The 20,179-nt window shown below is 50.8% G+C and overlaps 1 protein-coding gene and 1 long non-coding RNA gene across 8 annotated transcripts in view; one reads left to right on the top strand and one right to left on the bottom strand.

The window, feature by feature from the left end:
* The window catches only part of LOC146052141 (uncharacterized), a 136,406-nt gene extending 132,044 nt beyond the window's left edge, over window positions 1–4,362 (bottom strand). For 2 of the 3 annotated variants that reach the window (XR_014467201.1, XR_014467200.1), the window contains exons 1-2: window positions 4,119–4,362; window positions 943–1,028 (exon numbers count right to left, since the gene is read on the bottom strand). This is a non-coding gene — a long non-coding RNA (uncharacterized LOC146052141). The remainder of the gene's footprint in view (window positions 1–942; window positions 1,029–4,118) is intronic. The other variant, XR_014467199.1, reaches the window with a different exon arrangement.
* A 2,437-nt stretch (window positions 4,363–6,799) lies between these two features.
* Window positions 6,800–20,179, top strand: part of LOC146052146 (prefoldin subunit 4-like) — a 51,970-nt gene continuing 38,590 nt past the window's right edge. For 2 of the 5 annotated variants that reach the window (XR_014467203.1, XM_083167919.1), the window contains exons 1-2: window positions 6,800–6,941; window positions 8,072–8,279. The gene's annotated coding sequence lies outside the window, so the exon portion shown is untranslated. Of the gene's footprint in view, window positions 6,942–6,972; window positions 7,013–8,071; window positions 8,280–19,746; window positions 19,993–20,179 lie in introns of those variants that run through there. The other 3 variants (XM_083167920.1, XM_083167921.1, XM_083167922.1) reach the window with 3 other exon arrangements.

The following is a 20,179-nucleotide window of genomic DNA, read 5'->3' as shown; positions in this document are numbered from 1 at the left end:
GGGTGCCACACCCTGCACCTATATATAGCGCTAGGGACCCCCAATATACAGAGAAGCCTTGACGCGGCTTGGGGGCATATCATACACCTGCGCAGGTATATGTAACCAATATCTCTGAATTCTATTATCATGTAGTGTTCAAGATTGGTTACTATTACTTTTCAGTGTGCTGGAGGCAGGGGCGGATTGGGAATTAAAACCAGCCCGGGAAATATCTTGAGGCAGCCCCGGGGGGGGGCGAGGCGGCGGGATGTTGCGCGGCGCAGGCGCGCCCGATTTTTTTTGAGGCGTGGCCTAGCAATATGGGTGTGTGGCCTCTTTCAATGAGGCCACGCCCCATTTTGACGCTGTGGGGCATGGCTAGTGGCTCTGAGCTGCTGGCTATGTCCCCGGCAAGGACAGAGAGAGTGACAGCAGACAGAGAGTGACAGCGAGGACACAGAGAGAGCCACATATGTATATTGAGCATCACTGTGTGTGGCAAATGTATAATGGGCATCACGGTATGTGGCCTATGTATAATGAGTCCATTATACATAGGTCACACACCGTGATGCCCATTATACATATGCCATACACCGTGATGCCCATTATACATAATTGAAATGTCAGCTGAGAGGGGAGCATGAGTGCGTTCTGCGCTGCGCTCTCCTCCTGTCCCTGTCTCTCAGCTCATCATCAGTAGTTCAGCTGCTAGCAGCCAGTGGTGGGTAAACGGTGCTGCCAGATGGTGTGCCCACAGTGCATTTGCAAGGCACAACTGGCACACAGATAGTTACGTCCCTGTGTGGGACACAGATCAGGCTGCTTCTGCCTCCACCCATACACATTATTATGTTTTTCACTAGTGTTTAATGACAGGGGGCATGTGTTGGGGTTGGTGCACTGCCCTCCCCTAAAACAACCACTGTCTGCCAAGATAATGATCTTTCTTTTACTTACCATGTTCTTGGTCTTCTTTCTTCTCCTTCTGTCTTTCTCTTTTCTTCTCCTTCTGTCTTCTAGGGCTCCTCGCTGTATGCTCCTCACTGAATGATGCAAAATGTTAAGAGGTGGGAGGGGGTCTCTTTTCAAGTGTAAAGGCCCCCCTCCACTAGTGCACTTTGGAATGTTTAATCCGATGCAGAGCAATCAAATTAAATCAAATTAAAATGTAAAATGGAGGTAGAATCTACCTTCATTTTACATTCCCTCTCCCCAGGACCCAGATAGCAGCATATTCTACCAGGTACCAGCATCTTCTACATTCATACATACTACACCCACTGCCGCTCTCATTCATACATACTCCACACACTGCCGCCCTCATTCATACATTCTACACACACTGCCACCATCATTTATACATACTCCACACACTGCCGCCCTCATTCATACATACTACACACACACACATTGCCGCCGTCATTTATACAAACTACACACACTGACGCCGTCATACATACATACATACTACACACTGCCACCCTCATTCATACATCCTACACACACTGTCGCCCTCATTCATACATACATACTACACCCACTGCCGCTCTCATTCATACATACTACACACACTGCCGCTCTCATACATACATACTACACCCACTGCCGCTCTCATTCATACATACTACACACACTGCCGCTCTCATTCATACATACTACACACACTGACGCTCTCATTTATACATACTACACACACTGCCTCCCTCATTCATACATTCCACACACACTATCACCCTCATTCATACATACTACACACACACACTGCCGCCGTCATTTATACAAACTACACACACTGACGCCGTCATACATACATACATACATACATACTACACACTGCCGCCCTCATTCATACATACATACATACTACACACACACACACTGCCGCCATCATTTATACAAACTACACACACTGACGCCATCATACATACATACATACATACTACACACTGCCACCCTCATTCATACATCCTACACACACTGTCGCTCTCATTCATACATACTACACACACTGCCGCTCTCATTCATACTTACTACACCCACTGCCGCTCTCATTCATACATACTACATACACTGACGCTCTCATTCATACATACTACACCCACTGCCGCTCTCATTCATAAATACTGCACACACTGCCGCTCTCATTCATACATACTACACACACTGCCGCTCTCATTCATACATACTACACACACTGACGCTCTCATTCATACATACTACACACACTGCCGCCATCATTTATACATACTCCACACACTGCTGCCCTCATTCATACATACTACACACACTGTCGCCCTCATTCATACTACACACACACACACTGCCGCCGTCATTTATACAAACTCCACACACTGACGCTGTCATACATACATACATACTACACACTGCCACCCTCATTCATACATCCTACACACACTGTCGTCCTCATTCATACATAAATACATACATACTATGTTCACATGTAGGAAGTGGTGCTTCCTCCTGCACCCACAGGAGACGGCGTGCACGAGAGGCAGATTCCTGGCACGGTCAGGAAGCTCCGGGTCCGCCACTGTATCCGGGTCCGACCTCGGCTGTCTTCCGGAGACCCAGCAGCAGCAGTGCTGCAATAAGCCCCACCGCCTTTTCCTACCGCAATAACTTCCCTCCTAGTCCGCCCGGTAGTACACTGCCCCCCCCCATCTGTCAGCCGGAAGGGGGATGACGGGAGCGACGGAGTTCCCATGGGCGGAAACAGACAGCTCCACTGAGCCGCGGCGCTGAGTAGACAGGGGAGCAAAGAAAAATAAGTAAATCAGGGTTGCCGACCCTCCCGGAATTTGCGGGAGTCTCCCGAAAATCGGGTCCTTCCTCCCGGCCCCCGGAAGGGTGGGCAACCCTCCCGGAATCAGGGGGACCCCCACTGAGCCCCCCGATCGCGGCATTTATATGCCGCAATCCGCGGGTCCCAGGGGAGGGGGCGGAGCTAAAACGGCACAATCGTGCCGTTTTAGCCCCGCCCCCTCCATGGATATCAGTTATTTAGGCTATTTCCCGTAATGGGGGCGGGGCTTAATGACGTCACGGTTAAGCCCCACCCCCAAAATTCGTACTGAAAGATTCCTCTCCAGGCTTCTCCCGGAGAGGATTTTTTGAAAGTCGGCAACCCTGAAGTAAATCAGTGCTCGAAGAAAGTGCCGGTGTACACATACACACACACACACACACACACACATATATATATTACACACTTCCCTGAGACCAAAAATTATTATTTCTGGCAGTGCCACTGCCATTTACCTGCCTCCTTTGGCCGCCCTCAGACCTGCTGCTGTCTGCCTGCTTCTAACGCTGCTGCTGACAGTCGGCTCACCTGCTGTTGCTCGAGTCTTCAGCTGCCGGGTGGAGGGGGAACGGGCGCTGGGAGGTGCAGCGCGTGCATGCGCAGCAGCCCTCCCGCGGCCATTTTTTATTTGGGAAAAGTGCCCCTTCAAATGAGTTGTGGGAAATGGCCCAGTTTTCCAGTGGGCCAATCCGCCCCTGCCGGAGCCTGTCTATTCAATGCCACCTCCGAACTGGGGCAAATGCAGAATTTTGTTGGGTGGGGGAAGGGGGGGGGGGGGTTCTGTGCATGTATTGTATGTACTGTACATCATTACACACACACTTTTGTACACAGACATACTGTACATACATGCTGTACATACATACATACATACATGGCATACTTACAAAAACATCACACATACTACACACTACAGACACAGACAGTGCATATATCCACACTTCAAACACACACACATTAGCATAAAAAACATGACGCAACATATACATCCAAGCATACATAGCATACAGTACATACAATCATCAACACACATAGCATATACACACATTACTTACATATATCATATACATACATACATACATACATACAGCATATACACATGGCATGCATAGACACAGCATATACACACTGACACACACAAAGCATAACATAGCACACATATACAGCATGTACACAGACACACACAAATGCACACATCATGTACACACTGACACATATAGCATACAGACACACACACTCCCCTCTCAATATCATGAGGGCAAATGCCAGCATAATAACAAAGCCAATAACAAAGGCATTTAACACTCACCTTCCCTGCTTGCTTCAGGTTCTAAAGAAACTTCCTGCATCCCCCGGCCACATGGAGTACAGCCTGAGAGGAGCTGAGCTGCACGCTGCCTCCACAGCTAGCTCCCTCTGCTGTCAGCCAGCAGCACAGCAGTAAAAAAAAACTCACTGGGAGGAGGAAGCCGAAGCTGTCAGCTCTGTGAATCGGGCTGAAAGCACCGCGGGAGGTGCTGCGTGCGGCCGCACATGCGCACCTGCCCTACCGCGGCCATTTTTAGTTTGGTCACAGCTGATGCCGGCCGCGGCCATCTTTGATTAGAGTATTTTGCTGCGGCCGGTAACCGCGGAGATGGCGGTTCGGCGGGCCGCGGCCCAGCCAGGGAGGGTGGGCGGCCGCTACAACTTTAAAATGTGCCGGCCCACCGGGAAACGGCCCGGTTTCCCGGTGGGCCAATCCGCCCCTGGCTGGAGGAACCAATGTCTTGTTACTTACTAAGTATTAACCCCTCCCTTGCATGCACCTGAAAAGTAGTACTGAACTAATTTTAGCATCTACCACTATCTGTATGTATGTTGTGAGAGGCAGAGAGGAGCTTGCATTAGGCGGAGATGCAGGTCCTGACATGCCACATGGAGTAGTCTGGGGTTGCTCCAAGGTAGGTAGCTCTTAGTTCAGATATATCAAGTAAGGAGCCGTTATCATGTGGCTTCTTGCTGACTAATTGTAGACGCAATTTAGGGTAACAGTGGTGTGGGGTGCGGTGCCCCTGGACTGGTTGGGCTGGGTGGCTTTAGTGCGGCATGCCCTTACATTCTATTAACACTTTTCCCTCACTGACACTATCTTTCTCTTATTTTAATTGCATTCCATTTTTTATTTTATCTCTCTCTTTATATATAGCTTTGCTTCCTATCACTAATTATTAACACTATAGTATTTCACTGGCGTGCCGCACTGGGCCTCCTAGCTTATGATAGTTTTTGGGGTGCCACACCCTGCACCTAGATATAGCGCTAGGGACCCCCAATATACAGAGAAGCCTTGACATGGCTTGGGGGCATATCATACACCTGCGCAGGTATATGTAACCAATATCTCTGAATTCTATTATCATGTAGTGTTCAAGATTGGTTACTATTACTATTCAGTGTGCTGGAGGAACCAATGTCTTGTTACTTACAGGCAATAAGATATATTGGGCACGGCAGGTGTTGAGAATGTATTCTGGCCCTCACAAGTGGTTCCCAGTAGTTCATTGTGGGTCCCAGCCAGTGTGCATCGCGTCATGGCGCCACGCAACACCCTCCCGCACTCAGGGGCTGTCCGCAGTGTTATAATTGTGAGGATGTACAGGAAGACGGTAACATGCACAGGGCTGAACTATTGGGGGCGGCTATAGCACTGACAAAGGTGGGGATTAGGAGGACGCATCAGAAGTTTTTGGGGAATAATGGTAGCAGAGTGGGTGATGACTGTCTGCTGGCTGTCAGAGGCGTAACTAGATATTCGTAGGTCCCATAACAAAGGTTTGTAAGGGCCCCCTATTTAGCAACTGATGGAGACATATGTATGTAAAACACATTACTTATACCCCTTTCAGACAGAAAAAAAGACCCGGGAATTTCCCTGGTCGAGGAGGGTAGACCCGGGTTTTTTTCTGTCTGATAGGGTCAAACCGGGTCTAAAATGCCAGGGCTTCAACCCAGGAATTTACCTGGGTTTTTCCCGGGTCTGTATTCCAAAAACCCGGGTCGCCGGCTGTCTGAAAGGAAACGACCCGGGTTTTTGGGATTATTACACATTGTTAGGCACTGATTGGCTCTCCTGGTGGGGCGCTGGCTGATTGGTTGTGAGGAAGGGCCTCTCTGATTGGCTGGGAGGGCATGGCAATGGGGCTGGCCTCTGAGGTCATTAGGGAGCTGAAGAAAGGATTGCATGGCCCACTGCTAGAAGCAAGAGGTGAGAGCTGCTGGCAGTGAGAGGGGAGGAGGATATCGGCAAACAGATGACTGGGACAGTCAAATACCCCTTTTACACCACCGAAAAATCCGGGTCAGTGGCGGGTCAGACCCAGATCTTCGGCGGTGTAAATCCCTAACGCCGTGTCCCTTTACACGGGACTTCTACCCAGGTCCTGACCTGGGTAGAACACGGCTAGGACCTGGGTAGAGGGCGGTGTAAATGGGAACGCCTGGTCGGATGACCCGGCTCCCATTTACATGAATGGGGAATGTCCAACCTGCGGACCGCAGCGTCCGCAGGTTGGACGGATTGTCAGTCTGACACTGACAGCTGGCGCTGCTGTCTGCTATACTCTGCAGACAGCAGCGGCGGCGAGGGAGGGAGGTGAACGGATGCCTGTGTGCGGCATCCATTCACCTCCTGTCCAATGGCGGGGGGTGCGTGCGGGGACTGGGGGCAGCCTAGCAGCTTACCTTAGTGCTGGGCTGCCCCCAGCAGCGTTACGGGTACGGCGGCGTCGATCGGCGCTTGAAGATGACATCGCGCTGTCATCTTCAAGCGCCGGGAAGGGGCGGGAGGGGGGTGCGGGCGTTTAAGCCCGTCCGGTCAGTGGCGTAGCTATGGCTAGGCAGCCCCAGCCGTCGCGGGGGGGAGCCGGTGCCACTGGGGCGCAGCAGGGTCACGGCACTCTCAAAGCCGTGCAAGCTCTGCTCAGTGCTCTGCTGGGAGGAAGCTGGGTATATACTATTGAGCAGCCTGTAGATGGCGATGCAGCGCACACTGAGCTGAGCTCCTCGGCTGTCAGGAAGCTCCTCTCTCTGTCTCCAGGACATGGGGCTGCCTGATAGACGGAGCTATGAAGGGGTGACATGCTGATTACAGGTTTGTGTCCCTTGTTGTGGGTGCCAGTTGCAGGGGCATGGACAGGGGAGAAAAGTGTGGGCACCATTAATGTAAGCTGGCCCAGTGAGTACTATGTCTTGGTAGCTGCAGTGGGAAGGGGGAGGACTTGGTATATGGAAACTGGGTGCCCTCCATTGCTTGTGGGGGTTATTTGCTTTAGTATTGGTGTTTGTAAATATGCTGTATGTGTGTATGTATGTATACTTTTTGTGTATGCTCTGTGTGTCTATAGCTTGTGTATGTTTCTAAATATGCTGTATGTGTGCATGTTGTATGGTATCTGTGGTTGTATGCCATGTGTGTATGCTGTATGTGTGTGTGTGTGTGTGTATGTAAATATGCTGTGTGTGTGCATGTATGGTATCTGTACCAGTATGCCATGTGTGTGTCCGTGTATGTCCTTTGTGTCTAAGGTATGTGTGCTTTTATGTACTGTGTGTGAATGATGTGTGTGCGTGTCTGTATGGCATGTCCTGTGTGTATGTATGGCATGCGTGTGATTACTGTAGTGTGCATGTATGTCCTGTTTGTATATATGTATGGTATGTGCGTGTATATGATGTGTGTCTGTATGGTATATGTGCGTGTTTGTGATGTGTGTCTGTATATATGGTATGTGTGCATGTATGTCCTGTTTGTATATATATATATGTATGGTATGTGCATGTATGTGATGTGTGTCTGTATATATGGTATGTCCTGTGTGTCTGCTATCTATTAGCCCCTGGTCCCTGGATGCCTGCGTTCAGTATAGCGACACTAGTATCCCTAATGCCTTTAGAAGAGCGGCCGCTGAACTTCAAATGAGTCAGGATGCCAATGCCGTAATACTGACAGGTAGAATCCCGATTGGTGAGTATGAAGGAAAGAGCGGAACGAGACAGCGAAATGCTATGGAGAGAGTGGGGGTGTGAAGGAGAGAGAAATAGAGAGACAGTGACGGAAAGAAAAAGAAAGTGTCAGAGAGAGAGAATCAGACCCTTTATATATTTTGCAATGGGACCCACAAGGTTCTAGTTATGCTCCTGCACCCCAATTGTTTGCCCTGAGTTGCTGGCAGCAGCACCAGAGTACTCTGACCTATGATCATCCTTTTTCATCTCCCACAGCAGCAGCGTGTCTCCTGGGCAGCAGAACTTGCTGCTGCAGTGCAGACTCCACCCTTCCTGTCCTAGAGACCAACCAAGCTTTCACACGCGCAGAGCCAAGGAGGAGCGACCATCACAAAGCACCCGTCGTGACCTTCAAGATAATGGTTGTGACCCACTGCCATCCCCTCGCTTCAGTGTCCTCTCCTGACTGCAGTTCTAGCATCTGGTAAGATGTGTTTTGCTTGGTTTCGGGTCAGGAGATGGGGTAACTGGCGCTCATTTAGGGCACCCTCATATGTTTGTGTGCCAGGATGGTGCTCCCTTCCCAGAGGCTGCCCCGGTTCCTGCTGCTGGTCGTGCATGGGGTATAGAGGTGGTGTCAATGGTGCCTGCAGCAGCACTGGAAATAACTTTCAATATGGCAGCTTAAAGTGCAATGTATGTACACTTCTAAACCTAGTAGCTGCTATACCCCTTCCCTAGCCTCTGCACTGAATGCCCCTATCCTCCTTCTTGCCCCTGCTCCAGCTGATATTTAACCATACCCCTCGCTACCCCCAGTACTGCCTATCCCTAATCCACCTTGGCCTCACCGTAACCCGTTACAGCATACTTACGGCTAATTGTTGGCTGTTGACATTCCGTTGTTGGCATCCTGATGTGTTTAAATGTTCCAGTTTCAGTGTTCTAATGGCAGTTGGGATGCCAGTGTCGATATACTGAACACCAGCAACCTGATTGCCTGGAAGCTGACCTCATTCAATATATATCGGGTTTCACCATGTGTGCATAATGTGTTATATTCTGTAATGGGCATTACGGTGTGTGGCATAATGTGTAATTGACTTTAAGGTGTGTGGTATAATGTGCAATGGGCATTACGTTGTGGCATAATGTGGCATAACTTTGAGTGGCATAATGTGTTATGGACATTACAATATGTGGCATAATGTGTAATGGGCTTTATGGTAAGGGGAATAATGTGTAAGGGTCATTATGGTGTGTAGTATAATATGTAATAGACATTACAGTGTGTGGCATATTGTCTAATAAGCATTGCCACACACCCTTTATGGAATGCTATAGGTTCCAAAAAATGGGAGGGGGGCACCAGATTTTTTTTGGCTGGGGGGGCAAAATTTCTAGTTACGCCACTGCGTCCGGTGTAAATGCCCATAAACGCCGGGTCGCACCCGGCTTCAACCAGGGTCCAAAAAGCCGGGTGCGACCCGGCGTTTTGGTCTAAAAGCATTCAAAGATGCCACAGTGTACTCAAACATTGCAAATATACTGACAGCCATGTGAGGTGACATGTACCTTCCAGTATATAAAAACAATAAAACTTGTTTACAACATATCCTTGTGTCATGCCATGGTTAATGCAATGCAGTGAGCAGTCACCACCCACTTTTGATGACCTCATCTCTGTGTGCATTTAAAACTGTCCTTTTCTTATGACACACAGAGTTTTGCAGGAAAAATCCAGCTTCTGTGTGAAAGGGGTCGACACGGGAAATACCCGGGTTTTTGCTCCTGTGTGAAAGGGGGTCAGCACCTTGCTGCCTAGTTCTACCCGGGTTTTTGTATCCGGGAAATACCTGGGTTTTTGGGATTTTTATGTCTGAAAGGGATATCAGACAGTAAAGATGGGCCCCCTTCAGCTCTGGGCCCCATAGCAGCTGCATCCCTTGCACCTATGGTAGTTACGCCCTTGATCATGTAATAGCACTGTATTAATCTTGTATCCCAGTAGCCACTAATACACATTATACAATTACATCCATTAGAATACTGTACCTCTCTGACTGTTTTGCTACATAATCTATGGTCTTCTCATGCGTCAGTCTTTGTTTTAGGTAATATTGAGATGAGAATATGTTACAGTGTGGCATAGGATCTCTGTTTAGGTGAGGCTGCTACTGTCTAGTCCACCAATTAATTGTCTTCCAGCAGGTGTCCCAGGCTGATGATGTACATCTAGATCAGGGGTGGGCAATTATTTCAGCTGGGGGTCCACTTAATACTTCCAGCAGATATTTGAGGGCCGCACTCTAGAAATAGGGTGTGTGGTCACTAAAAAGGCGGTATGTCTTCGAATGTATTGTAGCACACCATATACCCCTTTTACACATCATGCAACACAATAGTAGGCCCCTTATACTTGCCTCTTACATATTATGCCATACAGACTGAGCCAAAAGTCACATTATGCCACAAGGAATGAGTGAAATTTTACACCAAAGTAGTAAAAATTCACATTATTCCATGTCCCTCATATTTCCACACACCTGCCCCCATTAGTAATGCCTCACACCTGCCCCCATTAGTAATTCCACACACCTGCCCCCATTAGTAATGCCTCACACCTGCCCCCATTAGTAATGCCTCACACCTGCTCCCTCTTAGTTATTATACACATCTGCTCATGACCGTCACTCCGCCCCCTGGCATTGGCCTTCTCCAGTGCAGCATCGGCAAGTGTGTTTGCAGACCCCCCGCGGTCAGCAGGGATCTTCTAGTGTGTATGGGGCTTTAGCAGCACTGCCCAATGTCAAGGAGCAGAAGCAAGGCCAAATAAGGTATTAGCATGCATAAAGGGCACATAGGGGCTAGGGAAAACAGTGTAATCATGCCACTGTATAAATCATTGTTATGGCCTCATGTAGGATACAGTGTACGGTTCTGGTTACCATTTTTTGACTAGGATGTGATGTTAGATGAGGGCGGAAGTTGTTAGATGCCTTCACAGTGTTTTTTATTTTATTTGTAAGTTACGTAGGTGTAGGTTATATTCTTTTTTTGACTGGATTGTACTCTCACCAGTGGCGTAACTATAGCACCGCAGCCCCCGCGGTCGCACGGGGGGGTGGGCGCTGTGCATATGGGGGCGCCGGGGGGGCTGCGGTGCTATAGTAATCCCCCCGCCCCCCATCCCCCACAGGCTTACCTGTCCGCATGTCCCGGCTCCCCTCCTGGCTTCAATCAATGCTATGGAGACGGACTACGATAAAATGGCCGCCCCATAAAGCAGACTGTTCTCTGAAACTGTCTGCGGTATGGGGGCGGCCATTTTATCGTGGTCCGTCTGCATAGAATTAATTGAAGCCAGGAGGGGAGCCGGGACGCTCGTACAGGTAAGCATGCGGCAATGGGGGGAGGGGGCACTGGAGGGGGCACAGGCGGCCGGACGGGCGGGGAGGGGGGCGCCCCCCCCCCCATTAACGGCAGGTGGGGGCGCCCCAAACAAAGCTACGCCACTGACTCTCACGGGCCCACTTCGCTCGCAACAGATTTATATTCGCCCCCCAGGTATACGTGGACCCAGTACATGATGGGAAAAGTAAAAAAAAACAGTGGTACTCTGCCAGAGAAGGATGTGATAGGAGAATTCAGTTAATATGTTTAAAAATTGGAAAAACTATTTTATTAGAAAATAGTATACAGGGGTACAATCATTAATATAATGTCCTATAGTGGGCACAGATTGGACAGCCTCTGTGGGTGATCCGGAGTTATAATGAATAGACGGTAACCTCATCTGGGTCATTTACACCACAGGAGATCAGTTATAGGTTGAACTTGATGGACGAATGTCTTTTTTCACGTGCACAAACTATGTTACTATGTAAAATCCCGCCCCGTACAAGCCTGGGAATTGCTTAGTATAGGACTGCGAATAGCGGCAAATCTATTCACATGCGGCTCCCCATGAAATTATGGCTCCCACTGTGTGTGTAGCACCAGGCGCGCATGCAGGGGGGGTTTCCGAGTACCTGGAAACCCCTCCCCCCCGATCTATCTGTGCATTTGATATATTTTACATGGCTCAAGTGCCACGGATATTTAAGCGGCCGTTGCCCCTGCCCCATCCCCCGGCCTGAGGGAGCTGCTGCCGCATGCAAGCCCCTATCACTGCCAGGCATTACTGTTCCCATAGGACTTAGTGCTAAACAGTGCTGCAGCCGGGCTGGCCGGACTCCCGTAGGCAGTGACTGACTGCATGCAGGTCAGGGGTGGCGGCAATGGTGCGGTGGTGCAGCCAGGCTGGCCGGACTCCCGGAGGCAGTGACTGATGGCATGCAGGTCAGGGGTGGTGGCAATAGCGCAGTGGTGCAGCCGGACTCCTGGAGACAGTGGCTGATATGCAGGTCGGGGGTGGCGGCAATGGCGGCGGGTGGTAGAGGAGCACGGACAATGACCTGCTGGGTAAGTTTACACTGTTTAGTAAATAATCATGGCTGCATTTTTATGGGCGGCTGTGTGTACTTGCCTGTATGCTGCTGTGTGCGGGTATGTTTATTGCATTTGTTGGGAGGTTTAAGTATGTTGTGCGTTTTTGCTGTATGTACAGATGGAGCTAGACCCATCCTGGCAGGGAATGGCGCTGGCGATGCCAGCCGCCATCCCCCGCCAGCGCCATGTCGATGGCGAGAAGGGGACGCGCGCGCACGAGAGGCGCGCGCGTCCCCTTCCGACGGCGCTTCCATCCGCTCCCCCGGGTCCCCGCCGGCTTGTCGGCGGTAACCCGGGTCCCCGCCGCCTGCCTGCACCCCCCCCTAACCCCCCCTAACCCTGTCCATCTCCCTGAGGCGGAGACGGACAGGGTTTCCGTCGCCCCGCACGCGCGTCTCAGTCTGATGGATGGCGAGGCTGCTGGCGGATCGCCAGCGGGGACGTTCCTGCGATCCGCCAGCCAGGATGTATCCTGCCCCATCTGTATGTATGAATGTATGTATGTATGTATGTTTTTGCTGTATGGATGGATGTGTGTGTGCACCTGTAGTATGTATTTATATATTTAAACCACTGACTGTGTGTTTGTGTGTGTGTCTCCTTTGTGTATGTCTGTTTGTAAGTATACTGTGTATATGTTTGTACAGTTGTATGAATATTTACAAACTACAGTAGGGGACATGCTGTGATTTCATGATTAAGTTCCCCTTGGAGTTCTGATTTTGCTGAATATATGTGTGTGTGTGTATATGTATGGAAGGGATACTTACAGGATCCCTGCGCTCAGGATACCAGCGGTCACCTGACCGAGCCAGGCATCCCCATACTGTAAATCCCGACAGGGGCTCTTTCGGCAGCCTAGCCCTTTCTCGCCTGCAGTGGTGTAGCTAGGCGCCACGGTGCCCGGAGCAAGGCCCCCCCCCCCCCCAATTTTTAGTATGCGGGGCTCTTGCGCGGTGATAAAGGGTGTGTGGCCTAACATTATACAGTAATGCCCATTGCACATTTTTGTGAACTTTGTAATAGCCATTACACATAAAGCCACATGGCATAATGCCAATTACACATAAAGCCACATGCCATAATGCCAATTACACATAAAGCCACACATGATGACCATTCCATACTATATAACAAATCGTAATGCCCATTACATACTATATGACAAACCGTAATGCCCATTACATACTATATAACACACCGTAATGCCCATTACATACTATATAACACACCGTAATGCCCATTACATACTATATAACAAACCGTAATGCCCATTACACATTTGACACATAATTGCCAAAAAATAGTGGGTCCCTGGGACCCCTCACGTCCAAAAAATGGGGTCATAATCGTGTTTTTCTGAGTCCCACACAATAGTGCCACTTGTGCACAGAGGCACCTTGACCTACTGTGCCAGGATTACGCACACCAGTGCCGTCTTTACACAATGGGCAGTTGCCTAAGGGCCCCAAGGATTCTAGGGGCCTACCCCAATGGCCAAGACGGCACTGCCCCAGGGATCTGCTGCGACTGGAAGCTTATTTGCCAGGTGTCGGGCAGGAAGCACCAGGCAGGCATCAGCCGCAGCCGCTTACCGAGACCTATACATGTTCCTGCAGTGCACAATGCACATCAGCCGGCCCCAACCTAAGATCTATAAGAGGGGGCGGGGACAGCAGGCTAAGCCACCAGCAGCGGTCGGACCTCTGTGTTGTGTCCCTGCCCTGCTTCTCACTGATAGCTGCCCTCCTGTCACTCTGCTCCCAGCTGCAGCCCTCGGTCCATGGCCCTGCCTACCTGGGGTCACTCTACTGCCACCACACTCGTCACCATTACACAAACAGTGTAATGTGACACAGAGCTGTCAGCAGGGAGATGATGGTAGCCACCATGGAGACTCCCAGCCTCTGCCACTAAAGGTGCCCAGCTCTCACATGTCATACACACGTACACTGCCAGGGTGCATGCTTGTCTCCCAGCCGCTGCCGGAAGCCGACGGCTGGAATCCTGTAGCTGTAGCGCTATTTTGCCCGGCAGCGGGAGGCGCTGCTGATTTTGAAAGGACACTGATTAGCTGAGAGAATTCAGCCAACCAACGTCTGGCCAGTCTTTTCAACATCAGCTTCCCACCCGCCGCCCTGCAACTAGCGCGGTGCTACAAGCTCAAAGCCCGGGGCAGCGTGCGGCAATGAATAGGCACCGGGGTGGGGGTGGTTCTGCCCACTGACCAGACAATGCTGCTGTCCTCCCCATCTGCCGCTCCTGACTCCCCCTCCCAGCCGGTGACTCCTGCGCCGCCACGTTCCCGCGAAGCTGCCGCCCAGGAATCCATGTCGATCCTGCCAGTGCCCGACCAATCAGCGTGGGGCGTGTCCCTGGTCAGATCATGTATGAGTTCATGTGTCCGGGACTCCGTCTCCAGCCGGCACAGCGGGGAATGGCGAGCGGGCGAATTGTGGGAGCAGGGCGGGGGAGCCGGCAGCAGAGTGCACGGCTCCGGCGCCAGGTTATATTACAGCGCCCGGAGCAAGTGCTCCGCCTGCTCCACCCTAGCTACGCCACTGCTCGCCTGCCCTCCTAACTCTCCCTTTTAGCAACCTAATCCTACCCCCCATGCAGCCTGACCCTATTCCTCCCCTTAAGTGCATAACCCTGCAGCCTAAACCTACCCCCTTCCCCCTGCTCCGCAGCCTATCCCTATGTCCCCTCACTAGTGCCTATCCCTAACCTCCATTCCCTGGGCGCAAGCTAGCAGTCCCCACATACTTACTAATCGGGATGCAGGCTGTCAGGATTCCGTTGATGGCATCCTGATGGCCGGTTATATGAAGGCAGTAGGGATGCTGGCATACACTGAACACCGACATCCTGACCACCAGGATTCTGACCTTATCCCATACGGAAACCCCCCCATGAGAATCCTGCGTTTGCCCCTGCGTAGCCCAGGACCTACTCGGCGGCTGTGATACAAAGAGGCTGTTCTGGAGCGGAGCTGAGATGGCAATAGCCCATTGTAGCCTATGGCTATGGGATCGCACTGCCTGGGCAGCAGTGCGGTCAGCGGGGTTGGCGGGGGGTCAGCGCTAACCGCGCATGCGCAGACCCCCTGGCACCCGGCTCCGGACATCGCAGGGACGGACTCTTTTCGGAGCCCTGTCCCTGCGCCCTCAGGGATGATACATCCCTGTGATGTGTTTACAATGCGATCCTGGGCGGTAATATTCAGCCCAGATTGCATTGTAAATGCGATCAATAATAAATGGGCCCCTTAGTCACCACCCAGTCAGAGGGAAATCCTGCCCTGAAAATGGCTTGTGAAAATCACATCAATCAGCGAATAGCTGGGTTTTCAGTCTGTGCGAAACCCAGATCCTACTGTGCGACAGAGACAGACTGATTGAGGCCGGAGCTGATGTCACAGGACCCTCCCTAAAATGTTTCGGCAGGCCAGTGGTTCCCCTGACACTCCCAGATAGTGGCTGGGTGACACCCCCCAAACATCGGCTTCCTGCCAGTCAAATAGCGATGAAAAGAAATGCTCATTTTTGTCGCTGTTTGGCTACAGGCAGGCGTACAGTGATCCATATGCACGTGCACAATGCTTAAGGTCTTAATACCCCCAATGTGCAGGGCATAATTGTGAGGGGCTTAATGTGCAGGGCAGTACTGTGTGGGCATTATTGTGTGGGCAATACTGTGTGGGCATTATTGTGTGGGCAATACTGTGTGGGGCATTATTGTGTGGGCAATACTGTGTGGGGCAGTACTGTGTGGGGCATTATTATGTGGGGCAATACTGTGTGGGGCAATACTGTGTGGGGCATCATTGTGTGGGCAATACTGTGTGGGCAATACTGTGTGAGCAATACTGTGTGGGGCATTATTGCGTGGGCAATACTGTGTGGGACATTATTATGTGGGGCAATACTGTGTGGGGCATTATTGTGTGGGCAATACTGTGTGGGGCATTATTGTGTGGGGCATTATTGTGTGGGGCAATACTGTGTGGGCAGTACTGTGTGGGGCAATACTGTGTGGGCAATACTGTGTGGGGCAATACTGTGTGGGGCATAGTTTGCGGGTCATTGCTGTATAGGACATACTGTAGGGCCTAATTCAGCATGGATCACTAATATGAGAAGTTTCAGATGACTGTGAGTAGATTGCAGCTGCCAGGGGCGTAACTAGAGCATTCAGGGCCCCATAGCTAAATCCCCTTCCCCCTCATTACAATGCCTCTGGGGGGGTCAGAAAGTGATAGAGGATTTCATGGAAAAAGAGGGAGAGTAAAGGCCCCCATACATTAGGCCGACTTGTCCTAGGGACAAGTCGGACCCAATTTACCTGCGAGCCGCCCGGCAGCTCCCCGGGAGGCTCACATACAATTTGGCACTTGATGTGCCATTTTTTACATGGGATAAATCGCATGCGATTTATCCCATGTTAAAAAAAAAACCCCGGGGAGCTGCAGGGCGGTGAGGAGTAGTGGGGGCGGGCAGCGGCAGTAGTGGGGGCGGGCAGCGGCGGCGGATGCAATGGTGGGGGCGGCCAGCGGTGTTGGGGGCGGCCAGCGGTGGTGGTGGGCGGCCAGCGGTGGTGGGGGCGGGCGGCGGGTGCGGTGAGCGCTGCTGACCTGGCCGGGCAGTGTACTAACTTACACATAGCAGCAGCGGGGACGGGCAGCGTAGTGGCGGCTATTAGATTTTTAAAATACTTGTCAAATGACCGGCCGCTCTCTGATTGGCCGGAGAGCTCTCAGCCAATCAGAGAGCGGCCGGTCATTTGACAAGTATTTTAAAAATATAATAGCCGCCACTGCGCTGCCCGTCCCCGCTGCTGCTATGTGATTGTGTAAGTAAGTACACTGCCCGGCCAGGTCAGCAGCGCTCACCGCACCCGCCGCCCGCCCCCACCACCGCTGGCCGCCGCCGCTGCCCGCCCGGTGTCTGCATGCATATGCCTGTCAGGTGGCAGGCATTTGCATACAGGGAGGTCGGACGTGATCGTATGTACAGACCGTCCGACCTCCCTGATCCGGTCCGATGCGCACGGGACCGCGCATCGGATCGGATCAGATATCACACACATACGATTTTGGGCCGATTTCATCCGATTATCGGCACAAAGTGCCGAAATCGGATGAAATCGGACCAAAATCGCATAGTGTATGGGGGCCTTAAGAGAGAGGTGGGGTGGTGTGAGAAAGGGATGAGACAGATAGAGGACATCAAGGAGAGAGACAGGGTGTCAGAGAGAGACGGAGGGATGCGACGAGTGAGAGAGAGAGTGTATAACAGAGGGAGAAAGAAAAAGAGGGGAGCAAGAGAGAAGGAGAGAGAGAGAGGATGTCAGTGACACAGACAGTACGATTCAAGTAGGGAGAGAGAGATGGGCAGCGTCAGGGAGGGAGAGAGATATGGGCAGCGTCAGGGAGGGAGAGAGAGATGGGCAGCGTCAGGGAGGGAGAGAGATGGGCAGCGTCAGGGAGGGAGAGAGAGATGGGCAGCGTCGGGGAGGGAGAGAGAGATGGGCAGCGTCGGGGAGGGAGAGAGAGATGGGCAGCATCAGGGAGGGAGAGGGAGATGGGCAGCGTCAGGGAGGGAGAGAGAGATGGGCAGCGTCAGGGAGGGAGAGAGAGATGGGCAGTGTCACGGAGGGAGAGAGAGATGGGCAGCTTCGGGGAGAGAGAGATGGGCAGCGTCGGGGAGGGAGAGAGAGATGGGCAGCATCGGGGAGGGGGAGAGCGATGGGCAGCGTCGGGGAGGGAGAGAGAGATGGGCAGCGTCGGGGAGGGAGAGAGAGATGGGAGAGTTGGGGAGACACAAAGAGTCATGAGAGAGAGTCAGTCAGGGGGCAGGCATAGACGGTGCAACAGAGCACGATATGGAGACATAGATGGACAGACATGCAAACAGACGGACAGATGGGTGGGAATGGGGTCTCACATTATTATTATTATTATTATTTATTAACAGTTTCTTATATAGCGCACACATATTCCATAACGTTTTACAGAGAATAGTTCACATCAGTCCCTGCCCCAGTGGAGCTTACAATCTATATTCCCTACCACATGCACACGCACACACAGACATTCTAGGGTTAATTTTGTTGGGAGCCAATTAACCTGCCAGTATATTTTTGGATTGTGGGAGGAAACCGGAGTACTTGGAGGAAACCACGCAAGTACGGGGAGAATATACAAACTCTGCACAGTTAGAGCCATGGTGAGAATCAAACCCATGACCTCAGTGCTGTGAGGCAGTAATGCTAACCATTACACCATCCGTACTGCCCAATTACATACTTATACTGCCTTCCTCATACATACATACATAAATCCACTGACTCCCTCATAAATACTGTACAAACATTCATTCACTGCCTCCCTCATACATACATAAATACATACATGCATGCATACATACATACATACATATATACATACACTGTCTCACTCATACATACATACATACATACATACATACATACATACACTGTCTCCCTCATACATACATACATACATACATACATACATACAGTACATACATATATACATACATACATACACTGTCTCACTCATACATACATACAAACATACATACTGTACATACATACATACATGCATCCATACATACATACATACACTGTCTCCCTCATACATACACACACACACACACACACACACACTTTATCCCTCATACATACATACATACATACATACATACAGTACATACAAAGTACATACATACACTGTCTCCCACATACATACATACATACATACATACACACACTGTATCCCTCATACATACATACTGTACACTGTCTCCCTCATACATACATACATACATACATACATACATACATACATACATACATACATATACACATACATACAGTACATACAAAGTACATACATACACTGTCTCCCTCATACATACATACATACATACATACATACACTGTCTTTCTCATACATACATACATACATACATACATACATACATACATACAAACATACATACAGTACATACAAAGTACATACATACACTGTCTCCCTCATACATACATACATACATACATACACAAGCTGTATCCCTCATACATACATACATACAGGGCCGGCGCTACCCACTCAGCAGCTCCTGCAAAGAGGGAGGCGCCATGCTGAAAAGGTGCTGTCTCCCTCCCTGCTCTGCTAAAGCTGCTTCAGCCCTCACTGTCACTGCCTCCAGAACGCCGCCCGCAGCGCCTGTCTGACAGCGGGCGAGTGGCAGTATAAACAGCTGCTCCCTGCACCGCGAGTGCACACAGCCTGCACGCCGCCCACAGTGCCTGTCTGACAGCGGGCGGCAGTATGGAGAGGCTGAGCAGCTCCCTGCACTGCGCACACACTGTCCTCCTCCTGCGACCTGCCCCCTGCCCCCTCTTCCTCACGGACACTTGCGCTGAGGCATGTAGCGCTGCCTGTGAATGCCTGGATGACATGTCATGTCCGGATCCGCCCCTACCCATTGCTCCCTGCCCCTGTCAGCTGTCAATCAAATGACAACCAGACAGCAGCACCGCCTCCCTCTTCTTCCATCTCCTCCTTCTCTCCCCTCCTTTCACCCTCAGTCACGAGAGGGGTGTAATGGCGTCCTCAGAGTCCTGCCTACGCAGATAGAAGAGGAGGGACTGCGCAAGAGTTAAACAGCAAAAGAACAGTGAGTCTTTTATTATACATGTTTATAACAATTTTTTTAATAATTGTAGGTTTTTTTATATTCATTTAGACACTTTTTAAATAATGGGCTGGGTTATGTGCCTAAAGGTGGCCATACACGCTGCGATGTGCGCCTCTGCGGGCATCGCAATGCACAGTACAAAGAGTATGTGCTGCACATACTTTTT

This window comes from Crinia signifera, unplaced genomic scaffold (genome assembly GCF_055691185.1).
Source record: "Crinia signifera unplaced genomic scaffold, ASM5569118v1 HAP2_SCAFFOLD_106, whole genome shotgun sequence".
Classification (NCBI taxonomy): Eukaryota; Metazoa; Chordata; class Amphibia; order Anura; family Myobatrachidae; genus Crinia; species Crinia signifera.
The sequence above is the reverse complement of the archived record's forward strand: the minus strand, read 5'-3'. Positions and strand labels throughout refer to the sequence as shown.